This window comes from Chiloscyllium plagiosum, unplaced genomic scaffold (genome assembly GCF_037043375.1).
Source record: "Chiloscyllium plagiosum isolate Xiang-an unplaced genomic scaffold, Cpla_swu_hap1 HiC_scaffold_49, whole genome shotgun sequence".
NCBI lineage: Eukaryota > Metazoa > Chordata > Chondrichthyes > Orectolobiformes > Hemiscylliidae > Chiloscyllium > Chiloscyllium plagiosum.
This window is the reverse complement of record NW_028270187.1, coordinates 16,779,167-16,787,870: the sequence shown is the minus strand read 5'-3', so window position 1 is coordinate 16,787,870 and position 8,704 is coordinate 16,779,167.

Genomic DNA, 8,704 nt, shown 5'->3' with positions numbered 1-8,704 from the left:
GAATGCTGTGTGCCACTTGTCAGTTCAAGTCTGGAAATTGTCCAAATTTTGTTGTGTTTGAATGTGGACTGAGGAGTCACAAAAAAGTGCGAGATTAATGCAGATTTCACTTCTGACCTTCTGATGGAGGAAAGATCATTGCTGAAGCAGCTGAACATGATTGTGCCAAGGACACTTTCTTCAGGAACTCCAACAGAGATTTGCTTTGGCTGAGACGACTGCCCTCTAACAAGCAAAGCCATCTTTCAATGTGTGAGGTATGACTGCAGGCAGCAGGGAGGTTGTCACCTGATACCCATTGAACCCAGTTTTGCTAGGCTCCATAATATCACCCTCTGTCGAATGTGACCTCAATGTGAAGGGCTGTCACTCTCCCCTCATTTCTGGAATTCAGTTCTTTGTCCATGTTTAAATCAAGTCTGTAATTCAGACATGAGCTGAGTAGGCCTTGCGTTACCCACATTTACGCAGGTTATTGCTGAGCTAGTGCTGCTTGATAGCACCTCCCTACATCTAACTCATGATTGAGCATGGACTGATGGGGCAATAATTCGCCAGGGTGGTTTGACCAATTTTCTGTGCACATGACGTGCCTGGCCTATTTTCCACATTGTCCATGCCAGTGTTTTAGCTGTACCGGGATTGCTTGGCGAGCACAAGTCATCAGTATTATTGCCAGAATTTTGTCAGGCTCCATAGCATTTGCAGTAACCCCTGCCCCCCCTCCCCTCCCACCGGCCAACAGTGTCTTGAATTCACATGGAGAGAGGCGAATTCCCTGCTGACAGGTAGCTGTGATATTGGTGATCGATGAAAGATGCCGAGATGGATCACACAATTGGCACTTCTGGCTGAAGATTGCTGTGAATGCTTCAGCCTTAACTTTTGTGCTGATGTGTTGTGCTCTCCAAAGCAGAGCAAGGAAATATCTGTGGAGCTTATTCCTTCAATGAGTTATTTAATTATCAACTTTAATTCATGTCTTGATGTGGCAGCACTGTGGGCTCAGACCCCTGTTTCCTGAAAAAATGTTCTCGGCACAATATCTCCAGACTATAACTCCAACCCCCACTCCATAATGTGGATATTCACAACAGAAGATTGCTTATCCTTTGTATTGTGTAGATTCCAACAATGCATTGTATATTCGCTTAAATTGTTAGTCTCGAAAATACTTTACTTCACAGACTTTAGGATATAATGTTCTGTTTTCAATTCTTCTCTCCGACAGGCAAGGTCATCGATGTCACACTGGCTTTCCTCCTCACTAATTGCAAAACCAAACGTTTTTCACCTCATCTTTGAACTTACTGATGAAAATTGCTACATTCTTGACTAGACCGTTCATATACACTGCAAACATCAAAGGATCCAGCAACCAGTCATGTCGTAAGCCACTGGACACAAGATGTCTTCACAATGACTACCTTCGACCATTACCTTCTGCCAACAAATAAACCTTCGAATCATTTGCCAAACTGCACCAGATCCCATGAACCCTTACCATATTAAAGATGCAAGATCTGGTCAAAAACCTGATTGAAGTCAAGAAGCATTACATCCACTTTTTACACCCGATGTTACATCTCATTGCCTCTCCGGAAAACAGAATCAACCACTTCCGATATGATATCACTTCCACCAAAGCCATGCTGAATTTTATTGCTTAAACCTTATAATTCCAACTTTTAATGAATGCTGTCTCTTAGATTTACTTTTTAACTTCCCTCAAGCTTTCTACTTTTAAACATAGGTTTAGGAGTGAAACTGCACATTGTCACTTAGCTCCTTTCACCCGATGACAACTCTTCTTATCTCTCTGACAGATAATTTACTCTCGCTGAAATAATCTTGTGTCTCTTCTGTTTCATTCTGGGAAATGGGAATGGAATTGAATACAGTGTTGAAACCAACAGCAATCTGTCCGTTTGTTCTTGACACTGTCAGTGTGTGTTCACCCTCAGAGGCAGGAAGACTTTGTGCTGATAATACGGAGAGTAACGCCTGATGTATCATTCTCAGCTGGCACACAACTTCCTGTTTCTATGTGCCAGCAGCAAGCCACACATCTCACTTCTGATCAGAAAATAAACCCATGGGATGCAATCTAGCGGAAACATCTGCCAATGTGGCCTATATCAGGACACAGAGTATGAAGCGATCACATTGAAGTGACATTTGCAAATTGACCTTTTGATCTCTGTTTCGCGGTCTGATTCCAGGACATCATTGGACGAGTCTCTTGACCATCTAACAAGCTCATTCGATTCACTAACGTCTGGGACATATCGACATGCACCTTGTCATGTCTTTGATCTTGTACTACTTGTTACTCTCTCTTCAGATTTAATGTTCCCAGTTTTTGATTCTGTCTTCTGTATCCATCACCTTCCCAGGCGAATACATTCTGTTTGATCTGTTTCCTAAATTTTGATCAACTAAACAAATAATACAGTTTTGTACAGACAGGTATGTTGGTGTGTCAGATTAACAGAATCAATATATGGAGAGATCACCTTGGCTGTATCTAACTCTGACCGACATTGAATTCAAATAAAGCACAGCACTGTATGGTTTCAATCTTTGCAAATCCTCTCTCTTTGAAAGAGCTTGTTCTAACGGTTAATTCTTTTCTTGATTATTTCAGAAACTATGACTAAAGATCCCTATTTTTAACAAAGTTTCAAATATTATTAAAAGTTGCAGCCCTGGCATTTCCTACAGTGAACTTTGTGGTGTTTAAATGTTCTGGTCAAAATTTGCTTCAAGCAGAAGACTTAAACATTGGTTTCTCCGAGTTCCCAGCCATTGCACTTGCAGTTCCATAATAACTGCAAGCTATTGCTAAGCCCCAGAGAGAACAGAATGTCCAGGCCCCGTACACATCCAAACGCCATGATGTAGGCCTCGAAGCCCTCCCTTTCTTCCTGTCACGCCAACCCAAGCAGTACATGCTCAACCTCAACTACATTTCCTTTCAATCCTCCCACTTCCTCCAAACCAAAGGGGTAGCCATGGACACCTGTATGGACCCCAGCTATGCCTGCCTCTTCGTCAGATATGTGGAACAGTCAATCTTCCACAGCTACACCGGTATCATTGCCCACCTTTACCACCGCTACATTGATGACTGTATCAACGCCACCTCATGCTAGCACAAGGAGATTGAATAGTTCATCAACTTTACTAAAGCCTTCCATCCTGACCTAAACTTCACAGGGACCATCTCGGACACCTCCCTCCCTTTCCTAGACCTCTCCACCTCTATCTCCAGTGACCGACTAAACATTTACTGCAAGCCCACTGACTCCCACAGCTACCTGGGCTACACTCCTCCCACCCAACCTCCTGTAAAAATGCCATCCCTTATTGTCAATTCCTCTGCCTCCACCGCACCTGCTCCCAGGAGGACCAGTTCCACCATAAAACATCCCGGATAACCTCCTTTTTCAAAGACTGCAATTTCCCCTCCCATGTGGTCGACGATGCCCTTGAACTCCCTCCCTCCAATCGCAACAGGGAGCCCTCCTGGTCCTCATCTTCCACCGCACCAACCTTGCATGCATCATATCATCCTCACCTGCTTACACCACCTGTAAACAGACCCCATCACTCGGGGTATATTTCCCTCCCTTCCCCTATCTGCATTCCGGAGACACCATTCCCTCCACGACTCCCTCGTCAGGTCCATGCCCCTCCACCAGCCCACTCCCCACCCCTGTCACCTTCCCTTGCCATCACAGGAAGTGCAAAACCTGCGCCCACACCTCCCCCCTCACCTCCGACAAGGCCCCAAATGATCCTACCACATCTCGGAGAAATTTATCTATACTTCCACAAATGTCATCCACTGTGTCTGTTCCACCTGCTGTGGTCTCTTCTACATCAGGGAGACAGGACACTAACTTGCGGATCATTTCAGAGAACATCTCTGGGACACCCGTGCCAACCAACCCCACGGCCCCGTGGCTGACCACTTTAACTCCCTCTCCCACTCCACCAAGAACAGGCCGGTCACATTCTGTTCATTTCCAATGAATAAATACAAAATAACCGAGCCTGAATTTGGGATGATATTAACAGGATTTATTTTGATCTAAGCATGAACAGATTATTTTGACAAAACAGGTGGAGAGATTCACTTCCTGAAAAAGCAGCTCAAGTGGTATAAGCTGGCACCAAACCGAGTTTGGTCAATACTGAGGCAAAAATACAGCATACAGTCTTGAGTGAAATAAATAAAGAAACTGTGTTAGCTCCGGAACAAGATAGAGTGTATTAAATATGAACAAAGACACAAGTATTTTAGGATATAATAGAAAAGTAATTTATAGTATATTGAAATGCAAACAGAGATGTGAATTTGTGTCTCGACATTCTTCCTAGCTAAATTAATCATTTCAGAAATGCCTTCGTTAAATTTCATGAATCATTTGTTGGTCCATTCCACGAACCTTGCTAGGTCCTTGTTAAATTCTGAACCATCGCCTTCCAGGTTCACAGTGGTTGCGAGTTTCATGTTACAGCAAATTGTGAAGTTGTGCACTGTATGCCAATGTCTTAGTTCAAAATTTAAAGCAATCACAGCTCCAAACATTTACAAAATATCACTATGGATCTTCCTGGAATCCAAAAAAAATTGTCCCTTTGATCAATGATTTCTAAAATTTGCTAACATATCTGTTGTGAAGGACGTTTTCAAATAACTTGAAGTGCAAATGGTTCACATCAGTCGGAATACAGTAACATTTCACGTGTTACCCCACACAAAAAGAAATCAAGCAATATTCACGAGTTGCTCTCAGCAAGTCTATGATGGACTGTTTTATCAAACAAAATAATTTCCAATGTTGTGAGCGCTCGTCTATCTTCTGTGCAATGGTCTGAATTTTGTGTCTGACTGCAGATGAAACTGGCTGATCTGGGTAAAAGTACAGTTTGTGCCTTTCACGTTGTTAATGTATATTGCTGACTTTAGTTGAAAAAGTGATGTTGTCCCAGGCATCGTCTGGCACCATTAATTAGACCATTAATTTCCACATCACTAGCCAGACTATTAGGGGGAGTGTATTGATCTCATTGAAACGAATGCTTGGAATATTTCCGGTTTGAATCATGTGAAGTGGAGCCTCTGAACGAGACATAGAACATAGAACAATACAGCACAGAACAGGCCCTTTGGCCCACGATGTTGTGCCGAACATTTGTCCTAGCTTAAGCACCTATCCATGTACCTATCCAATTGCCACTTAAAGGTCACCAATGATTCTGACTCTGCCACTCCCACAGGCAGCACATTCCATGCCCCCACCACTCTCTGGGTAAAGAACATACCCCTGACATCCCCCCTATACCTTCCACCCTTCACCTTATAATTTATGTCCCCTTGTAACACTCTGTTGTACTCGAGGAAAAACTCTCTGACTGTCTACTCTATCTATTCCCCTGATCATCTTATAAACCTCTATCAAGTCACCCCTCTTCCTTCGCCTTTCCAATGAGAAGTGGCCTAGCACTCTCAACCTATCCTCGTGCGACCTATTCTCCATTCCAGGCAACGTCCTGGAGACAAAGTAGGAAATGTGAATTTCGAGTAGTAGGATGTTTTCACGACAGAGAGAGATCACTTCGCCCATCGCACCTGTATCACGTGAAGATAGAGCCTTCCAGCCAACACCCACTTTATAGTATGTTGTCCATAACCCTGCAGGTGATAGCACTGTAAACATTCGGGAACATTGTGTAGGGTCTAATCCATTATCAACATCGATATGATCTCCAATGCTGTAAATCCTGGCTTATGGGGAAAAAGTAGGGGCAGAACTGTATCAATATTCAAACAGTTGGTACAGCCCTGAGGAGCTAATAGGCCCATTTCTAAACGTTGTTTCTCAGGATGTTTTGACTATTCTTGACTTAATATCATTGTAAACTGACATGAAAAAAATGCAGACATGTTCCCCAGAAATGCTGACAGAAACATACCTTTATTCAGCCAGGATCAGCAACATGAATTAAGAAAGTTTTGAAAAAAACTTTATTTTAACTGATTATTGACAACACGAATTTCACAAAGTGCAAAGTACAGAGGGGAAGGGTGGAGGGGTGGGGGTGGGCGATGTTCGCTATTCCCTGATGTCTGGTTGCGTTTGTGAGCAACAGATGAATCTGCGAACCAGATTCAGGATGGTACTACAGGTATTTCAGCAGATACTGTGTACACGGAATTCTCCCAAAAATCAGCAATGACATGAACATTTATTTGTGATAGTGTTTGAAGCCAACTAAAATTGAACAATATGGTGGGAGAAGTTCCTTTCATTTCTTTGAACTAGTAACAAGGGACACTGTCTGTAGATCTGGGGTGGCAGGAGGATCTTTCACAGCAGAATGTGAGGGAACAGAATCATGTTGGAAATCCAAATAGACTGGAACTTGTTTCACTGGAGGGTGAGAGTTCGGCGGGGTGGGGGGGGGGGGGGGGGGGTGACCTCATATAAGTTTATAAAACCATGAGTGGAAAGGTGAATGGCTCTAATTGACATGATTCATACTGGGAATGTACGAAGCTTTCGTTTCAAAAATATCACATATCAATAAACTACACCTGACCCTACGGTTAGTGATATGGAAATTAATGGTATAATTAATGGTGCCAGACGATGCTGGAACAGCATCACTTTACTCAACTAAAGTCAGCAATATACATTCACAATGTGAAAGGCACAAACTGCACTTTTACCCACTTCAGCCAATTTCATCTGCAGTCAGACACAACTTAAAATTCAGACCATTGCACAGAAGATAGACGAGCTCTCACAACATTGGAAATGATTTTGTTTGATAAAAGTATCCATCGTAGACTTCCTCAGAGCAATTTATGTCAACAAACTTGTTTTTTTGTGTGTGGGCGTAGCGCACGAAATGTTACTTTAATCCGATTGATGTGAAAAAAAATTTGCACCTAAGAAGTTATTTGAAAACGTCTATCGCAGTAGATACACAAGTAAATTTTATAAATCATTGATCAAAGGGGACAATCTTTTTTGGATTCGAGGAAGATCCACAGTGATATTTTGTAAATGTTTGGAGCTGGGATTGTTTTCAATTTTTGACCCAGACATTGGTGTATTTTCCCTATGGTGGGGGATTTCAACAATAGGGAACACGTTTTTCAAATGAGAGGAGAAAAATTTTAAAAAGGATATCAGAGATACAGAGAATGGTTTGTGTGTGGGATGATTTGGTGGTGGATACTTACAACCTTTAGAAGATATTTGGATAAGTAAATGAATATCAAATGTTTGGATGGATATGGGCCAAGTACACACAGGTGGGATTAGTTTAGTTTGGGATGAGGGCTGGCATGGACTGGTTGGACCGAAGGGTCTGTAACCATGCTGTATCACTACATGACTCTGTGACTATTGATCAGTTTTTCTCAATACTAAACAGTGCTGTAGTGATCCTTGAATGAACTGTTGATGTTAAGGTTGTGTCTGAGACTTTGCGAATATTTCCTTCAATGAGAGGAGTGACTAGTTCTCCAAGTTACACAACTGAAAATAAACTTTTCTCCAGCATTGTTGCTGAGTTGTTTTGTTTCTGCGGAGGCGGTGGTCATAGTTTGCAGTTGGCTTTCCACCAACTGGTCAACAGTGAGACAAAATATCTTTGATCCACTGCAGAAACTCCACCTGCTTCCAGTAAATGAAACTGGGAACTCAAGGACCTTTTCTGTAGTCAGCTTAATTGCTGCCAACTATTGTATCTGGCCGATTAAAGGGAAAATGAATCAACTAAAGTAAAATCCTACCAAACAAACTATATTTTCCCATTAACTCACAATGGACACATTTCACTTGGTATTTCTCCCTTTAAAAGGAAAGTCACTGAATACAGCATTCACTGTATGACTATCAGAAAACAGGACATTGAATGCAGTGACGTTCTGGTTAGTTCAGTCTGTTTATTGAGTATCTTTAAAGCTCCTGAAAATGAAGTTAATGGATCCAAAATCCCACATTGCAGTAACATTTGTTATCATCTCAAAGTAAATTAACAAAATTGAATTGGTTCAAACTCACATCACTTGTTACACCATTCCCTGATTCATGCATCTCATTAAAACTGAGTGGGCCCTTTATACATGGTTAACACTGGTGTAGTGTAACAGCGAATTTTTGCTGATTTTTATGAGTTAACTGCCCTGTCAGTGCTATCAGTGAGCAGAGAAATGTACTGTTTATAACCTACATTCGTGGTAATTATTACTGTAATACTCTCTAATTTAACCAAACATTCCTGATGTACCAAGACTGTTACATGCAATGGTTTAGACGTTGAGGATTTAAAAAAAAACTTATGGACTGTCTTGTTCTAGTTCATTAGATGCTCTTTCAAAAGTTTACCTCGGTGTTATGTATCACTGCGGACTCACATTTTGTTTCTCAGGCACACAACCTTCCTTTACTGTGCATTTTAGTGTCGGAGCAATTTGAAAAAAGAAGATTCAGGGAGAGACATTCTGCAATGTAAGGAGGTGCTTCTAATCTCCGGGTCCAAACTGTTTAGTGACATACACTCACATTCTGAACATAATCACTTTAGACATGCTCCATATTAGGTTGCCGAAACTGAATTTAGAAACGCAGATTAGAAATGGGATGTTATTTTGTAATGTGAGAGAGACTTTGAGTGACAG